Below are 27,848 nucleotides of genomic sequence, written 5' to 3'. Positions count from 1 at the left end.
TTGTGAAAGAGTGCACAGACGACCAGGTCGCCGCTTTGCACACCTGAGCCAGAGCAGCCTGATGACGAAAAACCCAAGAGACGCTGATGGCTCCAGTAGAAAGGGCCCTTACAGGGAAAGGAGGAACCTGACCCTTGATGGAATAGGCCTGAACAAAAAATGTCAGTCTGATCCACGGAGAAATGGTAGCCGCGGATGCGGCCGAGCCCTTCCGAGGTCCCTCAAGAGAAACGAACAGGGAATCAGCCTGCCGAACAGATGCCGCAGCAGCCAGGAAAACCCTGACCACCCGGACCACATCCAAGGAATGCAAAGCCATCTCCTGGAGATGCTCGGGCTTCGCACAAGCGAAGGCAGCACGATGTCCTCATGGAGGTGGAACAAAGAAACCACCTTGGGAATCCCTATGAAACACCAGATAAGGAGAACGGCAAGACAAAGCCGCCAATGCAGACACTCTGCGAGCAGACATGATAGCCACCAGAAAAGCAACTTTCTGGGACAACACAGGCAGAGGAAAAACTCTGATGTTCTCAAAGGGAGGTAGTTGTAACACAGACAACACCAAATTCAGGCCCCGGGTGTAATGTTCCGGTACCTTTGGTACCCTAAATTACACTTTCCACAAGTGTATGCGCCCTACCATTTACTTTTGGAAAGGTGCGCATACACCTTTAAGACTGGAGCTGTCATCACTCAGCGCCGGACTAGATGGCTATTTAAGGCGTCGGTTCTCACTCACATGTGTTCGTTCAAACACCCTTATCTGGATGCTAACCTTGCTTGAAGCTTCCATGCTTGCAAGCTTACTTCGCTGACGGAACCTCGCTGCGCTGATCCCTGTATCCCGCTACAGGATCATCCGCCTCTCCTGAACCACCCTTCGGCTGTATCGCTAATAGTGCTAAGTACCCCGCAGGGGAATTCTCTATAAACTTATACTAAGCTTACACTATCTAGCTCTGCATAGTAAAGACTGTTTATTACATCTGCATAAACTAGATTGCTAGCTCTTGAGACTACTGCTACTTTTCTGCACTGGGTTGATCTCTTTTGTATGTCCACCTGCTATTCTATCATCTGCTATCATACAACATTGCTAAACCTTCCTGCATCCATCTGCTACTGTCTCACCTTCAAGTGTCTATCACCTATCACCTCCACTCAACCTATACCTCAACCTTCATCATTGTGTTACCACATACATAAAGTCACTCTAGGAACCAGCTTGCTAATTGTGTGTATTTACTGGCTGAAATAAGACCTTCCACACATGATGAGTCATTGAGGTTGGGAATGGTATCTCAGCATATCTCTTACATGACTACTGACGTGGAACAATTTCTGCAGCTGAAAATCCACACCATATAAGAAACGCAGGAGCGTTACAGATTGAACGAACCAAAAAATGGATTCAGCAGAAATAGCCACTCAGGTGACACAATTAAAACAGCAAGTATCTGCATTAATACACGCACTTGCTGAATTAAAAGAAGACAATCAGGCTCTGTCGCAGCAGGTAATTAGACTGACACAACTTACCTCTGCTCAGTCCCCTGAACCCAAGATAAATCCCCCTTTGGTATTTACAGGCGATCGCAAAAAATTTCGCGAATTTAAAAACGCATGTGAGTTACTTTTTTTGTTAAAACCTCGTACCTACCTTACTGATCACATTAAGGTTTGTACTATTATTTCTTACCTATCAAACGATCCTCGAGCCTGGGCAGATTCTCTTTTTGAGAAAAACGACCAGCTTCTCAACTCCTATGCCTTGTTCCTGGCAGAGCTCACTAGCCTATATGATGACCCCAATAGGCAGAGTACTGCTGATCTTCAGTTAAGATCCTTGAAACAAGGAAGGAGGCCTGTAGAAGACTTTGTCGCACAGTTCAAGAGATGGACCATTGATTCAGAATGGAATGATGCATCTCTGAAAACCCAATTTAGGCTTGGCCTATCAGAAGCCGTTAAGGACGAGCTCGCCCGAGCGGATCTGCCAAAAACCCTGGATGCACTAATACAACTCAGTATTACCATAGATAGAAGACTACGAGAAAGAAAGGCTGAAAAGATGGGAATGCCATTATCCGTTTCCTCTCGGAGTCTGGCCGTTGACCCCGCTCCTATGGAGATAGGAACCATACGCCCACCGCTATCAACTATGGAAAAAACCAAAAGACGAAATGAAAATCTCTGCTTGTACTGTGCATCCCCGGATCACAAGATAAACGTCTGTCCCCTAGTCAACAAAAAGAAGGGTGAGTGTTCACATGTCTCCCTAGGAGGATTGACAACTTCATTCACTAACCCTTACATTTCTGTTTTTTTGACATTACAGTGGGACCAGAACAGGATTACTACTAAGGCCATGATTGACACAGGATCTTGTGGAAATTATATGGATATATGTTTTGCTGCTTTAAATAAAATTCCTATTATTTCTAAACTCAAACCTGTCTCAGTAAGTCTTATTACCGGTGTTCCGTTATCCTCTGGTCCGATCACCGATCAGACACAAGCACTTCTAGTCACTATTAACGAGTCTCATAGGGAGACTTCTACCTTCGATTTAATACCATCACCCCACTTTCCCATTGTGTTGGGACTTCCCTGGTTGCACACACACCAACCAACCTTAGATTGGAAGAAACGGTCCTTGACCTTCCTTTCTTGTTATTGCGAGGAAACGTGTAACCTCCCATTTTCCGGGAAGATTCTGTCTATGGTGACAGATGAGATTGCACCACTATGTTATCAGGATCTTTCTGAGGTTTTTCTTGAGAAAAATGCTCAAGCATTACCTCCTCATCGAGACTATGATTGTAGCATTGATCTACTCCCAAATAGCAAATTGCCGTTCGGTCATGTTTATCCTCTTTCACAGGATGAACTTGCCCATCTCAAAACCTATTTGGATGAGAACTTGGAAAAAGGTTTTATTAGACCTTCCACTTCTTCCACAGCAGCAGGACTCTTTTTTGTTCGCAATAAAGATTCAAGTCTCAGACCTATCATCGACTACAGGTAATTGAATGCTATCACAATAAAAGATCGCTATCCTCTACCGCTTATCCCTGAGCTCATTGAGCAGGTGCGTGGAGCTACCTATTTTTCAAAATTAGACCTGAAAGGAGCATACAATCTCATTCGAATCCGTGATGGACACGAGTGGAAGACTGCATTCAGAACTAGATACGGATTGTTTGAATATCTTGTGATGCCATTCGGCCTATGCAATGCCCCTGCAGTTTTCCAACGATTTATAAACAATATTTTTAAAGACTTACTAGATGTCTGTGTTGTGGTATATCTGGACGATATACTTATATATCCACGGACCCTGTCTGAACACATAAGACATGTAAGACTTGTATTATCGAGATTGCTTGCACATAATCTTTATGTGAAGCTGAAGAAATGCTTGTTCCATAAAGATGAGGTACTCTTTCTAGGCTACATCATATCCAAAACAGGAATCGAGATGGACATGAGTAAAATATCCTGCATTCAGGATTGGCCTACACCAACTACACGCAAGGCGCTACAGCGATTCCTGGGATTTTCAAATTTCTACAGGAAGTTCATAAAAAACTTTTCTGCTATTGTGAGACCCCTCACACAGCTCACTAGCATAAAAATACCATTTAAATGGTCAGAAGAAGCAAATAAGGCTTTCCACTTGTTAAAGACAAGGTTTACTTCCGCTCCCATATTACGCCATCCAGACCCATCCCTCCAATACATTCTGGAGGTAGATGCGTCAAACATGGCAGTAGGAGCAATACTCTCCCAACGACCTACCCACACTTCACCACTTCATCCAGTCGCCTTTTTTTCTAAATCCCTGAGCAGTCCGGAGATAAATTACCCCGTGGGTGAAAAGGAACTGCTTGCTATAAAATTGGCTCTGGAGAATTGGCGACATTTACTCGAAGGCACCCAACTACCAATAATTATATACACGGACCATAAAAACCTCCAATATCTTCAGACTAGCAAAACTCTCTCGCATCGACAGGTACGATGGTCACTATTCTTTCTAAGGTTTAACTTCCTAGTGACCTACACACCTGCAGATAAGAACAAAAAGGCGGATGCACTATCACGACTAACTGAAGAAAACTACTTTGAAATCCCTTCCGTTCCTATAATACCTCACAAAAGCATTATTGGAGTTGTCCGTTCCTTAAAGGAAGAGGTTCTGCATGGTATAAGTTTGGATTCACCCCCACCACAACTAAATACTGATGCAGAAGGCTTCCTCTACTACAACGACAAACTTTACATACCACCTACCCTACGCACCAAGATCTTGGAATTATCGCATGATGTGCCTATGGCAGGACCTATGGGTATGACAAAGACTTTCAATTTGATTTCTCGACAATTCTGGTGGCCTGACATGAAAACATCTATACAAAAATTTGTCTCTTCATGCAATGTCTGTGCCAGGTCCAAAATTGACAGTACGAGACCATCCGGTCTACTATGCAGTCTACCAATACCCCAAACTCCATGGGAGGTTTTGTCATTGGACTTCATCGTAGAATTGCCTCCTTCCAAAGGATTTAATACCATCTTGGTGTCAGTGGACCATCTGACAAAGATGGCACATTTCATTGCTATTCGCAGACTACCTTCGTCCAAACAAACGGCAGAACTCCTGATGAAACATGTCTTCAGATTACATGGTATCCCAAAAACTCTTCTGTCTGACCGTGGATCCCAATTTATTTCGAAATTCTGGCAAGAACTATGTCACATACTACGGATTGAGCGGAAGCTCACTTCTCCTTACCATCCGCAGACCAACGGACAGACTGAAAGAGTCAACCAATGCATCGAGCATTATTTACGTTGTTACACTTCTTACCAACAGGATGATTGGTTGGATCTTCTCCCCCTGGCAGAATTTGCCTACAACAACGCAACTCACAGTACAACCAAGCAGAGTCCGTTCTACTTGAACTATGGGTTCCATCCCTCTATTCTCCCTCCACGCATCCTTCCTTCAAATAACCCAGTAGCCTCAGACTATCTTACCCAAATAAAGGATTCTCTGGGTTTACTAAATACTACCATTGCACACGCTCACAGTCAACAAAAGAAGTACTATGATCTTCATAGAAGACCTTCTCCACAGTATACTATCGGGGACCTCGTTTGGCTCTCAACAAAAAACTTGAGACTGAAGATCCCTAGCAAAAAGCTTGGACCTCTGTTCTTGGGACCTTTCCCAATCAAGAAACTTATTGGAAAAGCTGCAGTGCAGCTTACATTGCCAATGGACCTAAAAATCCATCCCATTTTCCATGTGTCGCTACTAAAACCCCATGTTCCGGACCAAGGAATAAGGCCTAATATTCCACCTCCCCCTCCTGTACAAGTTGAAGGTGGAGAAGAATACGAGATAAAAGAGATTCTGGATTCTCGTATCTACAGAAGAAGACTTCAGTACTTGGTTAGATGGAAGAACTATGGGCCCCAAGACGACACCTGGCTAAACACCTCTGACATACATGCCCCTAGATTAATCCGCAATTTTCATGCGAGATACCCAGACAAACCAGCTCCAGAGGCCTTCAGGAGCAGGCCTTAAGGGGGGGGTATTGTAATGTTCCGGTACCTTTGGTACCCTAAATTACACTTTCCACAAGTGTATGCGCCCTACCATTTACTTTTGGAAAGGTGCGCATACACCTTTAAGACTGGAGCTGTCATCACTCAGCGCCGGACTAGATGGCTATTTAAGGCGTCGGTTCTCACTCACATGTGTTCGTTCAAACACCCTTATCTGGATGCTAACCTTGCTTGAAGCTTCCATGCTTGCAAGCTTACTTCGCTGACGGAACCTCGCTGCGCTGATCCCTGTATCCCGCTACTGGATCATCCGCCTCTCCTGAACCACCCTTCGGCTGTATCGCTAATAGTGCTAAGTACCCCACAGGGGAATTCTCTATAAACTTATACTAAGCTTACACTATCTAGCTCTGCATAGTAAAGACTGTTTATTACATCTGCATAAACTAGATTGCTAGCTCTTGAGACTACTGCTACTTTTCTGCACTGGGTTGATCTCTTTTGTATGTCCACCTGCTATTCTATCATCTGCTATCATACAACATTGCTAAACCTTCCTGCATCCATCTGCTACTGTCTCACCTTCAAGTGTCTATCACCTATCACCTCCACTCAACCTATCCCTCAACCTTCATCATTGTGTTACCACATACATAAAGTCACTCTAGGAACCAGCTTGCTAATTGTGTGTATTTACTGGCTGAAATAAGACCTTCCACACATGATGAGTCATTGAGGTTGGGAATGGTATCTCAGCATATCTCTTACATGACTACTGACGTGGAACTATTTCTGCAGCTGAAAATCCACACCATATAAGAAACGCAGGAGCGTTACACCGGGGAGGCAAGGGAGCCTTCCTCGGCAGAGCCAGATGCCGCACCCTAATGAGGAAAGTGTGAAGCAAAGAATAAGATGCCAAGGGACGTGGAAAAAGACAGCCAAAGCCGACAACTGACCCTCGATCGTGTTCAGCGCCAAACGCTGATCCACTCCATTCTGCAGGAATGCCAGAAACTTTCGCCACCGAGAAGGAGCGAGGATGGAACGCATGCCATCCGCACCAGGCCTATACACTTTCCAGGTGCGATGAGAAATCTTCCTCAAGGTAGCTTTACAAGCCTTCAATAATGTAGGGATGACCGCCTGTGGAAGACCCCTCAAGACCTGGCTTCCAACAGCCACGCCTTGCAAAGCAGGAAGGAAGATCTTCCCTTGAGACAGAAAATCGTCCCGCCAGGGAGGCCCGATGACTATCTGAACGATGTCCGTGTACCAAGACCGACGTGGCCAGTCTGGGGCCACCAGAAAGACTGATGTCTGTTCCAACCCCAACCTGCAGAGGAACCTGGACAACAGTCGAACCGGAGGGAAGGCATACAACAGCCGATACCGGTGCCAAAGGCACCCCGAACGCACCCGTGGCATCCGCCAGAGGATCGTGAGGTCCGGCCACGAACTTCCCAACCCCATTGTCGAGACGGGGTGTGAACAGATCCACGTCCAGAGTCCCCCACCGGGCACACAGGAGGCAAAACACTTCCGGATGCAGACTCACTGGTCCAAGGTCAGGTGACTCAGACAGTCCACCTGCCAATTTTCCATACCCGGAATGGGAACAGCCGAAAACGCAGGAATGCGCAATTCGGCCCAAGACAGGAGCACGGCCGCCCGGGCACTCTTGGTGCCACCTTGGTGATTGATATAAGCCACAGCTGTGGCGTCGTCCCTCCGTACTGGAACCGGACACCCCTGAAGTTGAGATAACCAACGGAAACAGATAAAGCTTGAGCGCGCGGAGCTCCAAGACGTGTAACAGCAAGGAGGCCCCCACCACCGACCACAACCCCGGGGCACAAGGCGTGCTCAGGACTTCTCCTCAGCCCGACAGGCTGGCATCCGTGGTGAACACCGTCCACAGCAGAGGCCGAAAGGACTGGCCCTGTGTCAGGGTCGGTGACCCGAGCCACCACAAAGGATCCGACCACAGCCGGTGGTACAGAGAAACTACTTGTCCAATGACCGAGGCGTTCTGCCTCAACTGGCCAGAATCCCCGCAGGCAGGGTCCTTTTGTGAAATGGAGCAAACGGGACTGCTGCGAAAGTTGAAACTATCAGACCCAGAGACCGCACATAGGTCCACAAGGAGGAGGGATCGTCGTCCCTGAGGGATCTGATCTTGTCCTACAGCAGCCGGGGGGCAGCCCACCGGAAGAAAAAACTCGCGCCTAAGCCGAGTCAAGGACCATCCCCAGGTAATAAAGATGACCTGAAGGAGTCAGTGCCGTCTAATGAAAATGGATGTTCCACCCGAACTCCCGAAGTGTCTGAAACCGGCACGGTCAGAAAACTCGACAAAGATGCACACAAGCTCGAACTGAACAGGAGGTCAGCCAGATAAACGAGTACGCAATCTCCTTTAAACGCAGTAAGGCCCGCAATGGAGCCAAAATCTTGGTGAAAAAACCTGGGACCTGAAGCGAAAACGAAGGGGAGCGCCACAAAGCTGGCAAGCTCCCCTGCCACCGTGAAGCGGAGACATCTCTGAGAACCCTCGTAGATAGGGATGTGTAGACACTCATCTAGCAAGGCGATGGGAGGCCAGGAAGTTCCCTAGACCCAACAACGCCAGGACCGACTTTGAGGGATTCCATCCAGAACTCCAGCACCCGCAAAAAAAGGTTCTGAGACTGCAAGAGCCGAAGCGGACGCACTGTGCCCCCTGTTCTGAGCAGAGTGAACAGGATGGAAGAAAAAAAGGGGAAACCTGTCCCGTGAAGACACGGGCACAAAGACTCCTTGGGCGAGCAGAACATGCGCCGCCCCCATGAGACCCCTGAGATGAGCAGAAGGCAGCTGGAGAGCCGACAGGAAGAACCTGTCCATGGGGCGAGATTAAAACCTGATCTTGTACTCTGAAAAAAAAGCAACTCGTGAACCCACCTGTCCTGAATACTGGACAACCGGTATCAGGACAATATCCCCCCGGACAATATCCCCCCGGACATTATCCCCGGGGCAATATCCCCCGGGACAATATCCTCCTGGAAAACATCCCCCTGGACATAATCCCCCCGGGACAACATTCCCCCCCCGGATAATATCCCCCCGGGACAACATCCCCCGGCCAATATCCCCCGGGACAATATCCCCCTGGAAAACATCCCCCTGGACATAGGGTTAGGGGGTTAGGGTTAGAGGGGGGATATTGTCTAGGGGGATATTGTCCAGGGAGGATAATGTCCAGGGGGGATGTTACCAGGGGGATATTGTCCGGGGGTGATATTGTCCAGGGGGGATATTGTCCTAGAATCGGACACCAGGGAACCTGAAAGCAACACAGACGTCCCCCCACCCCTAAGAGCTATCAAGGAAGGCCCCCGCCTAGCACGGGAGGACCTACCCCTAGTGACCGGGGGCAACCGTGTACTCTGACCCCCGTAAGCCCCTTAATCAACTCAGCCCGAGTGTTCCCATAGGACGACTCACCAACAAGGAACATCAGACACCGTCTGTCTGGAAGTGTGGTCAGCCGACCAGCTTTTGTGCCAAAAAAAAAAAATTGCGACCCCGACCGCAGACAACCGAGCGACCAACGGAGCCTCGCCCAAGGCCGTGTCACACAGGTTCATCCCCGTTCGGGTAACTCAAATCACCAAGTCAAGGGCAGTCGGATAGGTCGACTCCGCCACCAGGATGCACCGAAGCACCTTGGCCCATGCCGTAAGAGCCTGAGAGGCCAACACCGCGGCAAACACAGGTGTAAACAGGAAAGCGCCTCATTGAGCCTATCAGCCAGATCTGTGAACTGGCATCGAGGTGGATTCAGTCAGCCCAGAGACAGTGTGGTCCACGTAAGGGGACACCGTCCAACGTCTGATCACAGCCTCCTAAAAAGGCACAGGCACCACCAGCATATGTGTAATGTGAAGTCACCGGACATGCACAAGTTTGCCAAAATAATTGTGTAAAAAAATATATATATATATATATATATATATATATATATATATTTTTTTATAAAAGAGCACTCCGCAGATCCACCATGGATGTAAAAAAAGTGCAAGAGCAGCAGAAAACGGAGACCAGGGAAGAGGCTTCAGGAATACCCAAAGCCTCCACCAGGCCTGCGGTGGAATTTTGGTCTGGGAGTCCAGAAAGCCAAGATAAAATAAATGGGACGCTGGTCCTTTAAATCGGCGGTTCCTGCGGAACCCCACCGCAGCCTGCATTATTTGAAAGAGCTCCTTCAGAAAATGCAAAATCCACAAAAAAATAACAGTTTTGGCAGAAAAATGCCTTTGGCATTAGTAAAAAACCCCCACAGTTTCATAAACTGTCACAGACTGCTCTGAGGTAAAATGGAAGGAAAGAAAGGGAAGTGACCTCACGCCCTTAGAGGCCTAGCCCAGGAGCCACAATAAAATGGTGCCTAATGAAACTCTATGTAAAAAAGGCACCAGCAAGATCACCGCTTGCCCTTGCAGCAAGGCAGTATACATGACATGGCTGCTGCCCACACACAGAGCCCAGTGACCTGCCCTCACCTAAAATGGCGGCCGCGCTAAAACGGCGCCAAGCTAAGCGTACACACGTGGTCTAGCCACCACAGGGGACCCTAGGGAGACCCCACACTGCTATGGAGCCCCTCCCAAAACCCCCCAGGTACCACAAGTACCTCACACAGTGCCCTCAGCAGGGCCAGGGAGGGAGGGAAATAACACCAAGCCAGCCAGACGGGGGATCCCACAGAGACCACCAGCCCTGCCATCCCCTAAGAGTGGGCCCACAAACCCCCCAGTACTCACCAGTCCAGAGAAGTGGGCACCGCTCTGATACGGGAGACCTCCCACCCTAAGTGGGGGTGCCGTCAGCCAAGGAGGGATGCTGGTAACACGCGGGCGTTCTGGGTTGAGACACCCTCAGCGAAGACGTAGCTCCGCAGGCTCATCCCCATTCCGAGGGGAACTGTCGTTGCGAGGCCTGGGCGCACCAGTAGCCTGCGACGCTCGTTGGCAGGCTGGGACTCCATAAGGATCTATATTACCCAGTGCGAGGCCCAGCTCTGCAGTCACTTGTAGTCCTCCAGGAAAAAGTCCCTGACTAACTAGTGATAGTGAGAAAATTAAAAACCTATTTTCAGTAGAAAAATACATATTGTTAGAAAACAACAGAAAGAAAAACCGAGACAATAGGTCCCGGCTAGAAAAGCTCCTAAGCTAGGCAGCATAAAACTGAGGACCAGTTGTGACCGGATCAGGGATAATGGCTGGGGACCGCCCCCTAGAGGTGTGTCTAAGTATAGAAAAGTTTTGTATTAACATTTCTATCTGCCTAGCTTACTCCTGCAGAGGGCGCCATTACCCAATAGTGAAGGCTTATATGTATCGGCGGCGACTGTCAGAGGACTTAAGAGAAAAAGACATTGAGCTCAACCAATAGAAAATAAAACCCCTCTAAAAGTATGATCCAATTTGCTCCAACAGCAGAAAAAATGCTTCCTAATCTCTCTCCAATGGCAACTGGATATTCTCTGGTTCAGCAATCTCTGTTATTCCCTTTAAACTTTATTATCAAGTTATATTTTGTGCATTTAGGACAGGGTGACCAGACGTCCAGGGTTTCCGGGGACAGTCCCCAGATTGAGGACACAGTCCCCGTTCCAAATCTGTCCCCGGTTTTGTCCCTGAATTCAGGGCTGGATTAATGTAGACAGGGCATCCCATGCTGGCTGAGTGAGCCTGGTGGCTGGGATGCTGACGCCCCCTGCTGGATGATCTCACTGCTGCTGTTCAGTGGAGGAGAGGCAGAGCCAAAAATTGACTGTGTGGAGGGCTGAGAACAGGAGATGAGCAGATGTACAAAGGTGAGGGCAGTGGGTGAGCAGGGTTCAGAGATGATGCAGCTGCATGGAGAGATGGAGAGTTTAGCTGTGGTGGGGGGAAGGGCTAAGAGGTGGCTACAGAGATAATCTGTGAGAGCAGGGTGCAGAGGTGAGCTATGGATGTGGGGGGGGGGGTGCATAGCAAACCTCTGAACCCTGTACTCTATGCCTAACACCCTCCTTTATATTATGTAGTCCTGTGCCCAACGCTCCCTCTATAATATAGTCCTGTGCCCAGCACTCTGTATTATGCAGTCATGTGCCCAGCGCTCTGTGTATTATGTAGTCCTGTGCCCAATGCTCTATGTATTATACAGTCCTGTGCCCAGCACTCTGTGTATTATGTGGTCCTGTGCCCAGCACTCTGTGTAATATGCAGTCCTGTGCCCAGTGCTCTGTGTATTATGTATGTAGTCCTGTACCCAGCGCTCTGTATATTATGCAGTCCTGTACCCAGTGCTCTGTGTATTATGTAGTCCTGTGCCCAGCTCTCTATGTATTATGCAGTCCTGTGCCCAGCATTCTGTGTATTATGTAGTCCTGTGCCCAGCTCTCTGTGTATTATGTAGTCCTGTGCCCAGCGCTCTGTGTATTATGTAGTCCTGTGCATATATATATATATGTCCCCGGATTTAATTTTAAAAATCTGGTCACCTTAATTTAGAAATGCATTTAGCTTTTTTTTCTAGCAATCAATCAAGCTAACAATTTTCAGTAAAGAAGTTCAAGGAACATAGGTAACATGTAAAGTGCAGATGCCCACAGCAATCACATTTAATTTTGCAAGTGTTAGGTCAGAATGTTTTATTAGGGTTCTGCCCTTTGCATGTTGCTTTTTGCCTTAATAAATAAAACCACAATGTTTAGGACTATGATTTCTTGTTTTTTATGTGTGTTAACTTTTGGTAATGTGTCATATGATGTGATTTACAGTATACAGAGTGTTTTATAGCCACCAGCGATAATAAAAAAGCTGAATGGACAACAGTACAAAACATCAGAAGATCTATTGCACCACCTAGTGGTAATCCATGCACAGCACATTGTTAATATATTTGTCTTATAAATTGCATGCCTTGAACATGGATCAACTCATAGGGGGAAAGTTACTAAAACTGGAAAATACAAAACCTGGTGCAGCTCTGCATAGAAACCAGTCAGCTTCCAGGTGTTTATTGTTAAAGTTTAATTAAACAAGCTGAAGTTAGAATTGTGAGTGTACCATTTTTAGTAAATCTCCCCCTTAAAGCGGAGTTCCACCCTCGGAAAGTTTTTTTAATAAAAATACCCCCGGGACAGTCAGGGCTAGTGCATTCCACAATAAATAACCTCTGAACTGTCCCAGGTCGCACTTACCTTTAAGAAGAAATACTTACCTTGAAAATGTCTTGTCCAGCGCTGCCATCTCAGGTGTGGGCAGCTGAAGCCAGTGCATCCTCTTCGGCGTCCTCTTTGTCCCAGAATGCCCTGCACCGGCCCCGCTCGTCATGTCCGGTGCAGGCACGTCATTCCTGTACAGCTTCTGGGCATGCCCAGAAGCTGTTTAGCAGTGAATGACGTGTCTGCACCGAAACTGACAAGCGGGGCCAGTGCAGGCGCATTGATTCCTGGGAGCGATGACGCTCAGCTCCCAGGAATCAATGCAAGCAGGAAGTGACGGCGCGGGCAACGGCCGAAGAGAGAGAAACAGGAAGTAACGTGAGTATATTTTCTTCTAAAACAAGGTAAGTAAAGATAAAAAAATGTTCGATTATCCAATTGTTTTACAGGTGACAGAGAGGAAAAAGATGGCCAATTTTAGGGTGGAACTCCACTAAAGTGGAGTGGAACTCCACTTTAACTGGTTCCTGCCTGACCTATGGCAAGAGGACACTGGCAGGAACCACTTGTCCTTCCGGGTGGATTTCCTCTTGGTCATGCCACGCTGTGGCACAATCTGTCACTAGCTGTCGCCCGGACACAGCCAATGACTGATCACTGTACTAGTCGGTTGCAGGTACCAGATGACTGCTGTAACCAATCACAGCGGGTCACAGGACAGTTGTAAAAAATGGATGGCTTCCTTTCAAGACATCCATTGTATACAATTGTGTTGCTAGCTGTGATTGGTCACAGTGTTCACATGGTACAGACTGGGCCAATCACAAACAAACTGAATAAATAGATTTTATTCAGTAAAATGCAATAAAATTAATTGTTAAAAGCAAACATAATGTGTAAAATAATGTGTAAAAAAAAAAAAATACTGATCACTTTCCCAGAGTAGTACAATGTTACTATGGTAACATTCTATTGCTCTGGTCAAAGTATGTAGAGTGTTTTTCTTCTTTCCAAAAAGGGGTCGCTTGGGGGATATTTGTATTGTCCTGACATTTTTGGGTCTCAAGTATTGAGATAGGCTATCAGTACATCAGAAAAGAGGGGGGGGGGGGGTGAGAGGTAAATGGCACTGTCTATACTGGTTTGTTTTGCAAGAACATGTGAACCAAAAAACTCAATAAAGGTGGCAAATGCATAAAAAGTGCTGTAAATCAGTATATTATCACACATATCATAAAAATAAGTGTATGTAAACATAAATCAAGTATAAGGTGCATCAGATGCAAACTTGTCACAATTGTCACAGGAATAGAAAGGGAGGGGAAATCTTCTAAACAGGGCACAGACACCAAAACAAACATTACAGGGGTGTTAACTCTTCCCTATGTTATCCAAACCTTGAAAATGTTTTTTTGGCTGGAGTTAAGCCCCGTACACACGTACCGATGGTCGGCATACAAATGTTCCTCTTTTCTCCCCGGGATGTCGGTGTCTGCTGAAAAGTGCAAAGACAGCACAAGGACAGCACAAGAATTTTGTCCGCCGACTGCAGAAGTGATGTCATGTAATGGTTAACTTTCCCTGTGTTTTCTATTTTCTGAGCATGCCCAGTCTTGCAAATCTGCGGTCTGTCGGCCGAATTGTGTACTGACAGGCGAACAATCGTCCGTTCTGGTGTCGGCATACAAATATTTTCATGTTTGCACGAAAGACTTTTGTCCGCGGATTGTGCGCAGACATCTGTCGGAGGCACCATACTAACACGCGTACAATCGGCAGATCCTTCGTCCACCGACGTTTGTATGCCGACGATCGGTACGTGTGTACGGGCCTTTACACTAACAAATGTGCCTTTTCCAACATACATACACATTCATCTTCAAACCTACAGAACCTATCTTGTAACCCAGAAACTGCCTGTACTGCAAAAGGATATGGATAAATGTCTCCATTTTTTTAGGATGGCGCATTGTTTACAGCTACTTAAAGAGGAACAGCAGCAGAATCACTGTTGTGATATAAGTGTTACCAGCAACTACCAAAAAGGAAGGTGGACAGCGCCCTCTGTTGGTAATTTGACAAAAGCATTGATGGTGTTGGCCACCAACAGAGTGGCGATTCTCACAGTAGTAGTTTTGGAAATCCTGGTGGTGATTTAGACAATTGGAGTTCAAGAAGTCCTGGTGGAGATTCAGACAATTGGAATTCTAGAAGTCTTGGTGGGAATTCTGACAATAGGAGTTCTGGAAGTCTTGGTGGAGATTCTGACAGATGCAGTTCTGAATGTCCTGGTGGAGAGTATAACAGTTGGAGTTCTAGATGTCCTGGTGGAGATTCTGACAGTTGGAGTTTTGGAAGTCCTGGTGGAGAGTGACACGGGTATTTTTTTTCTCTGAAGATACATACAGGCAGTTTCCTGTGTAACCAGTTTAGGGAATATTGTGGCTTTGTGGTGTCTAGTGTGATTGTCAGATGCAGAATAATAATTGTAGATATAGTCCCTTGAAAAAATATTTATACCCCTTGAAATTTTCCTAATTTTGTCATGTTACAACCAAAACATAAATGTATTTTATTCGGATTTTATGTGATAGACCAACACAAATTGCCACATAACTGTGAAGTGGAAGGAAAATGATAAATGGTTTTCAAAATTTTTTTTTACAAATAAATATGTGTGCGACTGTGAGTGTTGTGCGACTGACCGGGGGGTGCGACTGTGAGTGTTGTGTGACTGTGAGTGTTGTGCCACTGACCAGTCTGTGCGATTGTTAGTGTTGTGCTACTGTGAGTGTCAAGTGAGTGTAGCGGAGTACCAGAGGGTGAGAAGGTAGAGTTAGGAAGCTAGGAAACAGCCACACAGGTTAGACTAAAATTACTGAATCCCCATTAGATTAGATTAGTAGGTAAAATGCCCAGCGGGTGTGGAGATGCGATTTGGTGTGCATCTTGTGATATGTTTGCGTTCCTTGATCATGCGATCGAGGGTGAGTACAAATGCGCAAAATGTAAGCACGTTGCTTCCCTGGAAGTTCAGGTCCTGAATCTAGGGAAGCAGCTGGCAACACTGAGCCAAATGTCCATACCGAAGGAGAGCTGAGATTGTACCCGTCAGGCGCAGGCAGGGGCCTGCACAGGGGTGGGCGGAGTATTGGAGGTGCAGGCATCAGAGTAGAGGGGTGACAGTTAGGAGGCGTAGAAGGGGACAAGGCAAGGAGGCCAGTCCTGGGCTGGAGCACCCCAATAAATACACCCTGGTGCGTGATGTTGGGGAAACCAGTCAGGGACCAGCATTGCTGGAGCAGAGTGACGCCCCTAGCTGCCAGGGGAAGAACTCCTCCAGTGAGGCCGGGAGAGAGGGAAAGGAAAGACAGGTGCTGGTGGTAGGGGACTCAATCATTAGAAGGACAGACAGTGCAATCTGTCACAAAGAGCGTGAGCGCCGAACAGTCTGTTGTTTACCGGGCGCTCGGGTTCGGCACATCGCGGATCGGGTGGAAAGATTACTGGGTGGTGCTGGGGAAAACCCAGCTGTCATAGTACACGTGGGTACCAATGACATAGGCAGAGGAAGATAGAGAGTCCTAAACGATTTCAGGGACTTAGGAGCTAAGTTGAGGAGTAGGACCTCCAAGGTAGTATTTTCAGAAATACTACCTGTACCTTGAGCCACACCAGAGAGGCAGCAGGAGATTAGGGAAGTTAACAAGTGGCCGAGGAGTTGGTGTAGTAAGGAGGGTTTCGGGTTTCGGGTTCCTGGAGAACTGGGCCGACTTCTCAGTTGGCCACCGGCTCTTTGGTAGGGACGGATTGCACCTAAATGGGGAGGGTGCAGCTGTACTGGGTGAGAAGATGGCCATAAAGTTAGAGGGGCTTTTAAACTAGGTGATGGGGGGGGAGGGTACAGATGTAGAATTAGCCAGTGGAAAGCAAGATTCAGAGGGCACAAATGGGGACATTAGCGGTAGGGTGTTCAGAGCTCCTAAACCCAGGGTGGGAATGGGGAAAAATCTCAAGAGCAGCCTAAAAACATCAAATGAGGATATATGCAACCGGTCAAAATTAAGAGGTTTATATACCAATGCCAGAAGCCTGGCCAACAAGATGGGAGAGCTGGAGCTACTGATGTTTGAGAAGGACTTAGATTTTGTGGGGATAACAGAGACTTGGTTCGACAGCTCTCATGACTGAATGGCGACCATTCAGGGGTACTCCCTTTATCGCAGAGATAGAGAAGGTAAAAAAGGGGAAGGGGCATGTCTGTATATTAAGAACAGTGTACAGGTAAATATGAGGGATGATATTACTAATGGAGCTATGGACGAGGTAGAATCCCTATGGGTAGAACTTCAAAGGGACGGCACTGTGGAGAAGGTAATATTGGGCGTATGCTATAGGCCCCCCAACCAGAGGGAGGAGGGGGAGGCAGACCTCCTTTTACAGATAGGATTGGCAGCAAGGATGGGAAATATCATTATAATGGGGGACTTTAATTATCCAGATATAGACTGGGCAGAAGGAACCGCGCATTCAGTCAAGGATCGTCATTTCCTAAATGTTTTGCAGGACAATTTCATGGGTCAGATGGTGAATGCACCGACAAGAAACAATGCGGTACTTGACCTACTGATCACCAACAATACAGACCTGCTCACGGATATAGAAATACGGGGCAAATTAGGAAACAGTGACCATAGGTCAATTAGTTTCAGTATTAATCATAGTAATACGAAACATAAGGGTAATATAAGAACACTGAATTTCAAAAGAGCCAAATTCCCAAAACTGCGCTTGCTGCTAGAAAATATCAAATGGGATAGAACCCTGGGAACAAAGAACAGGGAGGAAAAATGGGAGTGCTTCAAGAGCATACTTAACAAAGGGATTGGCCAGTGCATTCCAAAGGGAAATAAATTTAAAAGAGCGAAACTAAACCCTGGGTGGCTAAACTCCAACATAAAAATGCATATTAGTGCTAAAGAAAAGGCCTTCAAAAAATACAAGGCTGAGGGGTCATTGGCAGCATTCAAGCATTACAAAGAGTGTAATAAGAAATGTAAAGACGAAATCAAGGCGGCTAAAATAGAACACGAGAGACATATAGCGGAAGAGAGTAAAAAGAACCCCAAAAAATTCTTTAAGTATATAAACAGTAAGAAAGCGAGGCCAGAACACATTGGCCCCATAAAAGATGACAAAGGAAATATGGCCACAGAGGACAGAGAAAAGGCGGAAGCGTTAAATAATTTCTTCTCTTCAGTCTTCACAAAAGAATCGGGGGGCTACACTAACCCAGCTTGTAAGGCCAAACTAAATAAAACACCTCAGGAAGTACCGCCATGGCTAACAGATGATAGACTTAGAACTAAACTAGAGAAACTTAACATAAATAAATCACCGGGACCGGATGGCTTGCACCCAAGGGTTCTTAAAGAGCTCAGCCAGGTGATTTCCAGACCATTATTCTTGATCTTTAAGGATAGTCTACAGGTGGGTATGAAGCCAGGGATTGAAAAAAAGCCAACGTGGTACCAATATTTAAAAAAGGGCAGAGATATATCCCGGGTAACTATAGGCTGGTCAGCCTAACATCATTAGTCTGCAAGATTTTGGAGGGGATGTTAAGGGACCACATACAAGACTTTAGTAATGAAAATGGTATTATTAGTAGTAATCAGCATGGATTCATGAAAAATCGTTCTTGCCAAACCAATCTATTAACCTTCTATGATGAAGTGAGCTGCCACCTAGATAAAGGTAAGCCTGTGGATGTGGTGTATCTGGACTTTGCAAAGGCCTTTGACACCGTTCCCCACAAACGCTTACTGTTCAAACTAAGGAAGGTAGGTATGGACCATAAGGTGAGTACCTGGATAGAGAACTGGCTCCAGGGGAGAGTGCAAAGGGAGGTGATTAATGGGGAGTACACGGATTGGGCGGGTGTAGAAAGTGGGGTCCCCCAGGGTTCTAGCCTGGGACCAATCCTGTTTAATTTATTCATAAATGATCTAGAGGAGAGGATATCTAGTACAATCTCAGTATTTGTGGATACTAAACTAAGCATGCCAATATCTTCTATGCAGGATTTGGAAACCTTACAAGCGGGCCTGAACAAAATAATGTGGTGGGCAACTACATGGCAGATGAGGTTTAATGTTGAAAAATGTAAAGTAATGCACTTGGGTGCCAGAAACCAGAAAAAAAAACCTCTGGGTGAGTCTAGGATGGAATAGGACCTGGGGGTACTGGTAGATAACATGCTTGGCAGTGGCATGCAATGCCAAGCCGCTGCAAGCAAAGCCAACAGAATACTGGGATGCATAAAAAAGGGGATTCACTCCAGAAATAAAGAGATTATTCTGCCACTCTACAAGACTCTGGTCCGGCCACATCTGGAGTATACTGTCCAGTTCTGGGCACCGGTCCTCAGGAAGGATGTGCTGGAACTGGAGAGAGTCCAGAGGAGGCCAACAAAAATAATTAGGGGAATGGAGGACATCAGCTATGAGGAAAGACTACAAGCACTGGACTTATTCTCTCTCTCGAGAAGAGACGATTGAGGGGAGATATGATATCAATGTACAAATACTGTACTGGCGACCCTAGCATAAGGAACAAACTATTCAGAGAAAGGGAATACAATAAGACACATGGCCACTCACTAAAACTAGAGGAAAGGCGGTTTAACCTTAAAATACGTAGGGGGTTTGTCACTGTAAGAGCAGTAAGGATGTGGAATTCTCTTCTACAAGCAGTCGTATCAGCAGGGAGCATCGATAGTTTCAAAAAACTATTAGATGGGCACGTTAAAGACCACAACATAGAGGGGTATACAATGTACGGTTAACAGCAAATACACACACACACATCATAGGTTGAACTGGAGGGACGGATGTCTTTTTTCAACCTCACTAACTATGTAACTATGTAAAAAGTGTGGCGTGCATTTGTATTCAGCCCCCCAGAGTCAATAGTTTGTAGAACCAACTTTCACTGCAATTACGGCTGCAAGTCTTTTTGGGGATGTCTCTACCAGTTTTGCACACATAGGAATTTTTGCCCAATTCTTCTTTGCAAAATAGCTCAAGCTCTGTCAGATTTGATGGAGAGCATCTGTGAACAGCAATTTTTCAAGTCTTGCCACAGATTCTCAATTGGATTTAGGTCTGGAATTTAACTGGGACATTCTAACACATGAATATGCTTTGATCCAAACCATTCCATTGTAGCTCTGGCTGTATGTTTAGGATCTTTGTCCTGCTGGAAGGTGAACCTCCGCCCCAGTATCAAGTCCTATGCAGACTTTGCTTCTAAGATTGTCCTGTATTAGGCTCCATCCATCTTCCTATCAACTCTGACCAGCTTCCCTGTCCCCGCTGAAGAAAAGCACCCCCCACAACTTGATGCTGCCACCAACATGTTTCACGATGGGGATGGTGTGTTTGGAGTGACGTGCAGTATTAGTTTTCCGCCATACATAGCGTTTTGCTTTTAGGCCAAAAAGTTCAATTTTGGTCTCATCTGACTAGAGCACCTACTTCCACATTTGTAGTGTCCCCCACATGGCTTCTCGCAAACTGCAAACTGGACTTCTTATGGCTTTCTTTCAACAATGGCTTTCTTCTTGCCACTCTTCCATAAAGGCCAGATTTGTTGAGTGCACGACTAATAGTTGTCCCATGAACAGATTCTCCCACCTGAACTGTGGCTCTCTGCAGCTCCTCCAGAGTTAAGATGGGCCTCTCAGGCTGCTTCTCTGATTAATGCTCTCCTTGCCTGGCCTGTCAGTTTAGGTGGATGGCCATGTCTTAGTAGGTTTGCAGTTGTGCCATACTCTTTCCATTTTCGTATGATGGATTGAACAGTGCGTGTGAGATGTTCAAAGCTTGGGATATTTTTTTTAGAACCTACCCTGCTTTAAACTTCTTCACAACTTTATCCCTAACCTGTCTAGTGTGTTCCTTGGCCTTCATAATGCTGTTTGTTCACTAAGGTTCTCCAACAAACCTCTGAGGGCTTCACAGAACAGCTGTATTTATACTGAGATTAAAGGAGATGTACAGCCAAACGACCTTTGGCTGTACATCTCCTATGGATCACAGGAGTGCAGTTCGTTCTGCACTCCTGTGACCCGTTTTCAGCAGAGAGCGGTCTGAAATCTGCTCTCTGCTGATGTCACAGATGTCAGTCCAGGCACTGCGTCATCAAGAAAATGGAAGTCAGGATCCGCCAGGTGCCTGGACTGATACCCGACTCAGCCTTTTAGCGAGCTGCTGAGAGCCTGAGCCAGCCGCTCCCTGCCCCTCCACAGCTCAGCGCTCAAATGAGTGAGGAGGGGTCTGAGCAGAGAGCTGCTTACTGACAGTCAGAAGCTCTCTGCTCAGGGAGCTGTCAGAACCGAGCGAGCGGAGGTGTTCGATCACTTCTCAGTGCAGAGGCACCAGATGCAGCATCAAACTAGGTAAGTATAAATGGGCAATAACCCCAAACCCCATACTTCTCTTATAAATTACACACAGGTGGATTCTATTTACTGATTAGGTGACTTCTGAAGGCAATTGTTTCCACTAAATTTTAGTTAGGGGTATCAGGAAAAAAGGGGGCTGAATACAAATGCACGCCACATTTTTCAGATATTTATTTGTAAAAAATTTTGAAAACCATTTATCATTTTCCTTCAAATTCACAATTCTGTGCCACTTTGTGTTGGTCTATTACATAAAATCTCAACAAAATACATTTAAGTTTTTGGTTTATTACAGGGGAAACTCCTGCAGAGCCATTGTGTTCTTCCCCTGCTGGGAGAAGACATCTCAAACAGCCTACGCTCACCACTCCCCCCACACACACACCACACACATGGGAGGTTGGATGTGTTAAGGATGTCAATTTTCTCTATTAGCTCAGTGTTTCTTAATGGGGAGGGGCTCTCTATAAATAAGCAAACCTTGATTGTAGTGGGAGGTCTGCTTTAAAGTAGAAGTGAAGGCATTTTGTTTAAATTTTGGACAGAGTAATGGAGGGTTATAACTAGGGTTGAGCAAACACGGACTGTATTATTCGGGTCCGTACCGGATAATTGGATTTTTGTTACACGGACACGGACCCGAAAACTTTACTGTATATTCGGGTTTAAAATCCGTGTTCGGTAATTTTATTTCCTGTTTTGTATGTAATGGTGCGGTTTTAATGGCGCGGTTTCAACAGCCAATCAACAAGCGTTTAACTGGTGTGCCATAGAAGCCATCACAGCCATGCCTACTAATGGCATGGCTGTGATTGGCCAGCTGAAGCATGTGACCCAGGTCTTTATAAGCTAGAGACACAGCGCGGTGCGCGTCAGTCTGTTCTAGTGTAGGGAGAGAGCACACACAACGGTGCTGGCTGCTGCTGATTAGGGACAGAGACAGGAAAAAAAAACATTGTGGCTGAAAAGAATGTAGGGACAGGTCGGAGTGTAGGCAGGGAAAGATAGAAAAGCATTTTAGGGACAGGCTGGAGAGAGTAGGCAGGGAGAGATTAGGAGACACAGGACAGAACAATCGTTCGTTAGCAATCTACATCGATTTTGCTGTGTGGGGGGTGGTGCAGTGAACAATCTTTTTGCCCTCACTTGAGCCTACTGAGGAGGAGGGAGAAAAAAAAATATTTCTATCAGTCTGTTGTGTGCAGCGTTCAGCTATATTTTACTACACAGTGCTGCTCTAATCTGCTATTTAAAAATTACAAATTTAAAGGGGAATTTTTTTTTTTTTTCCCTTCATAGCCTGCTGCTGACCGTGATATAAAACATAAGACACTGCTGTGTTCACATCTGCTATTGAAAAATCACCAATTAAAGTGAAAAATAATTATTAATTTTTTCATTCATACGTTACTATGACATATAGCCTTTACACACAGTGCTGTTCTAATCTGCTATTTAAAATTTACAAATTTAAAGGGGAGTCTGTGTTTGTACGTGTGAGATAGCAGGGCGCTTCAGTTTGCCTCCTGTTCCGAACTCCTCCTACTCCTCTTCCTCATCCTCCCTTTAGGGTACAAAAAATTGTAATCGGGGCCTAGTCTGTGTGTGTACGTGTGAGATACACCTTTTTATATACTTTTTTCTATTCCGCTATTCAATATACACGCTTTTGGGGTGAAAAAAATGTAATTGCGGCATAGTCTGTATCGGTACGTGTGAGATACACCTTTTAAATTTGTTTGGCGCATCTCCTTCCACCGCCGAGGATTGCAGGGCGCTTCAGTTTGCCTCCTGTTCCCAACTCCTCCTACTCCTCTTCCTCGTCCTCATCCTCCTTTTAGGGTACAAAAAATTGTAATCGGGGCCTAGTCTGTGTTTGTACGTGTGAGATACACCGTTTTATATACTTTTTTCTATTCCGCTATTCAATATACACCCTTTTGGGGTGAAAAAAATTAAATTGCGGCATACTTTGCATATTTGACTGTGAGATACACCCGTTGAATTTGTATACTGTTTTTCTATTCCGCTATTTAATAAACACCCTTTTGGGGTAAAAAAAAATAAATTGCGGCATAGTTTGCATATTTGACTGTGAGATACACCCGTGGGATACTGTTGTTGTTTTGTTCCGCTATTCAATAAACACCTTTCTAGGGCAAGATCATAAATTACAGAAATATGAGGAGAACGTCAAATAGGGGCCGTGGCCTGGGTCGTGGTGCTGCTGGTAGAGCTCCTGTTGCAAGGAGAGGACGTGGTCGATCTGTGCCAGCTACACGCACAAGTGAAACACCTTCCTCAAGTGTGAGTAGGCGACAGAACCTGCAGCAGTATTTGGTAGGGCATCATGCGCCTCTACAAGTGTTGAGGCAAGAACAAGTACAGGTGATAGTAGATTGGGTTGCTGACAGGGCCTCCAGTTCCTTCACATTGTCTCCCGCCCAGTCTACTGCAGAAAGGTCAGAGTTGGCACCTGCAGCCGATGTCCAACCGTCTTTCACCTCACCCCCTTGCAAATCAGGCAAGCAGTCTGAGCCCCAAGTCATGCAGCAGTCTCTTCTTCTTTTTGATGACTCTGTCAGCAGGGTTTCCCAGGGCCATCCACCTAGCCCTGCCCCAGAAGTGGAAGAGATTGAGTGCAGCGATGCCCAACCACTTATTTCTCAAGATGATTACATGGAAGGACCATCGCAGCACGTCTCCGATGATGACGAAACGCAGGTGCCAACTGCTGCGGCACTCAGAATTGTGGAGACCGACAAGGAGGGCAGGGGTGAAGACTGGGTGGAAGATGATGTGGAGGAGGATGAGGTCCTCGAACCCCATATGGAATGAAGGTCATGCAGGTGGCCTGAGTAGTTTGGAGGAAGAGGCGGTGGTCGCACAGAGCCACCAGCACAGCAGAAGAGGGAGCAGGGTGCAGAAGCGGAGCGGCCGTGCCCTAGACACTACGCCTGCTACTGCCCAACGCAGCAAGGGACCGAGCGCACCAAAGCCAGGTCAAAGGAGTTCTCTAGCGTGGAAGTTCTTCAGACAATGTGCTGATGACAGGACACGAGTGGTTTACACGCTGTGCAATCAGAGCCTGAAGCGAGGCATAAACCTTCTCAACCTGAGCACAACCTGCATGATCAGGCATCTAAGTGCAAAGCACGAGCTGCAGTTGAGTAGACACCTTCAAAATCATGAAAGGTCTCTGGCTCCTCCTGCTTCCTCTTCTGCTGCAGTCTTGGCCTCTTCATCCACCTCTGTAGTGATACCGGCACCTGCCACCCTGCAAACAGAGGATCTGTCAGCAACACCACCACCTGGGTCACCAACCATCTCCACAATGTCCCGTGGAAGCGTTCAGGTTTCCATCTCCCAAACACTTCAGAGGAAGAGGAAGTACCCCCCTACCCACCCGCGATCCCTGGCCCTGAATGCTAGCATTTCAAAATTCTTGCCCTTTGAAATGCTGTCATTCTGTCTGGTGGAGACGCACAGTTTTAAAAGCCTTATTGTCGGTGGCTGTCCCACAGTATGTCGTGCCCAGCCGCCACTACTTTTCCAGGCAAGCCATCCCTTCCCTGCACAACCAAGTGGGGGAAAAAATCAGGTGTGCACTGCGCAACGCCATCTGTGGCAAGGTCCACCTAACTACCGATACGTGGACCAGTAAGCACGGTCAGGGGCGTTATATCTCCCTAACTGCATACTGGGTAAATGCAGTGGCGGCTGGGCCTGAGTCGGATAGCAATTTAGCGCATGTCCTTCCACCACCGAGGATTGCAGGGCGCTTCAGTTTGCCTCCTGTCCCTAACTCCTCCTACTCCGCTTCCTCATCCTCTACCGCCTCCTCATCCGGTCAGCGTAACACCTTCACCACCAACTTCAGCACAGCCAGGGGTAAACGACAGCAGGCAGTTTTAAAACTTGCCTGTTTGGGGGAAAAACCACACACCGTGTGTAATGTTCTGGTACCTTTGGGTACCCTAATTACTCTTTCATAAGTGTATGCGCCCCACCATTCTCTTTTGGTAAGGTGCGCATACACCTTTAAGACTGATGCTGTCATCACTGAGCGCCGGACTGGATGGCTATTTAGATCGCCGGCTCTCACTCACATGTGTTCGTTCAAACTGCTTTGTGCCTTGATGCTAACCTGTCTTGAAGCTCTCATGCTTGCAAGCATACCTCGCTGTCGGAACCACGCTGCGCTGATCCCTGTATCCCGCTACCGGATCATCCGCTCTTGCCGAACCTCTCCTCTGCTACATTGCTATTAGTGATAAGTACCCCACAGGGGAAACCTCTATAACCTTTATACTAAAGCTTACACTATCTAGCTCTGCATACTAAGGACTATTACTACATCTGCATTATCTAAGATTGCTAGCTCTTGAGCCTACTACCACCTGTTCTTGCAGTGGGTTGATCTCTCTTGTATGTCCACCTGCTACTCTGTCATCTGCTACCATACATGATTGCTAAACCTATCTGCATCCCATCTGCTACTATCTTACTTTCAAGAACATTTCCTTTCAAGTGTCTGTCATCTACCATCTCTACCCAACCTGTCTCTTCAGCCTATCATTACTGTGTTACTATATACATAAGTCACTCTAGGAAACATCTTATTGAGTGTGTGTATTTACTTGCTGAATTGAAATCATCCACACATGATGAGTCATTGAGAGTTGGGAATGGTGTCTCAGCGTTTCTCTACATGACTACTGAAGTGGAATATTTCTGCAGCTGAAAATCCACATCATACGTAAAACGCAGGAGCGTTACACCATGCAGGAGTTGTGGAGGAGCATGAAACAGCAGACCGATGAGTGGTTGCTGCCAGCGAGCCTCAAGCCCAGCCTGGTGGTGTGCGATAACGGGCGAAATCTCATAGCAGCTCTGGGCCTAGCCTGTTGGACGCACATCCCTTGCCTGGCGCATGTGCTGAATTTGGTGGTGCAGAGGTTCCTTAAAAATTACCCCGATATGTCAGAGCTGCTGCAGAAAGTGCGGGCCGTCTGTGCGCACTTTCGGCGTTCTCACCCTGCTGCTGCTCGCCTGTCAGCACTGCAGCGTAACTTCGGCCTTCCCGCTCACCGCCTCATATGTGACGTGCCCACAAGGTGGAACTCCACCTTGCACATGCTGGAAAGACTGTGCGAGCAGCAGCAGGCCATAGAGGATTTTCAGCTGCAGCACGCACGCGTGAGTCGCTCTGTGGAACAGCACCACTTCACCACCAATAACTGGGCCTCCATGCGAGACCTGTGTGCCTTGTTGCGCTGTTTTGAGTACTCCACCAACATGGCCAGTGCCGATGACGCCGTTGTCAGCTTAACTATCCCACTTCTATGCCTCCTTGAAAAAACGATTTGGGCGATGATGGAAGAGGATGTGGCACAGGAGGAGGAGGAGGAAGAGGGGGAAGAGGGATCATTTCCAAGGCTTTCAGGGCAGTCATTCACAAGTGGCTCCGAGGGTGGGTTCCTACACCCACAAACGCCAGGTACACAATTGTGTCAGGATACAATTCCTGCTTGTGAGGAGACGGGGCTCTGATACAGGAGGGAGCTGTACCCAGGAGATAAAGTCACCTACATCTCTGGTCGGATTCCCTGGTTATTCGTTTAACATACAGGCTTAGATTACATGCAATTTGGGGTCGGTTTTTGGCCACTTGGTTTACCCTACAGGCTTGATATAACTTCCCATGTGGTAAGAGGCAACTCTCACAGGTGTGATATTGCGGGCTCCTGAGTGGTACACTGGATTTGTTTAGTACACTTTGGCTAACCTATATCTATCCAGGGTAAGAGGCGAATCCAGCTGGTGGTGGTTCAGCACGATTATTTCTTTTCAGCGTTCTCTTCACTGTGTTATTACTTTTCTGTTTGGTAAGAGGCCACTCCAACCGAGACACATTTCAATCACTTAAGGCGTTAACCCTTAACCTATCTGGTAAGGGGTATTTATCCTAAATTCCCCATTTTTTGCATGACTTAATCTATTTATTATTATTGTGGTGGAGGTTATTTCACATCACAATCCTTATTTACCCACACCTGCGGTGATAGTCACAATTTATTTGTTTGTTGGGTTTTACGCTATTGCGGTATTTTTTGCCTTTCATGATCCTATGTCCACTGAGTTGACCGATCATAGAGGCTTGGATCTACTGTCAAGGTGACAAGTTTCTGTTATACCTGAAGGGTTTCACATGTACTGTCACTTTAAGGCTGGCTCCACCCAGGAGTGATGACAAGGGTCAAGGGGCAGAGTGGCCATCTTTAGAGACATGTAGAGATGTATTGATATGCAGAGCTGTCCTGTAATGCTGTACAGTGAGTCCTGAATAAACAACCGTTGTTCCAGACCAGAGTCCTGTGTCTCTCACAACACGGAGAATATAACAGTGGCGACGAGGATGGGATTTACAAGGTTACTATCCGTGTGAGAAAGGAAAGGAAGAAAAAAAAAAAAACTCTGGATTGTCAGGAATACAAACACCCACAGAGCCCAGCAGGAAAATGTCATTGATCGGGACATTAAGTGAATTTGATGGCGAACAGACAACGTGGATTTCTTGGATTGAAAGATTAG

This window comes from Pelophylax lessonae (genome assembly GCF_965119305.1).
Source record: "Pelophylax lessonae genome assembly, chromosome: 11".
NCBI lineage: Eukaryota > Metazoa > Chordata > Amphibia > Anura > Ranidae > Pelophylax > Pelophylax lessonae.
Note: the sequence above shows the minus strand (reverse complement) of the source record.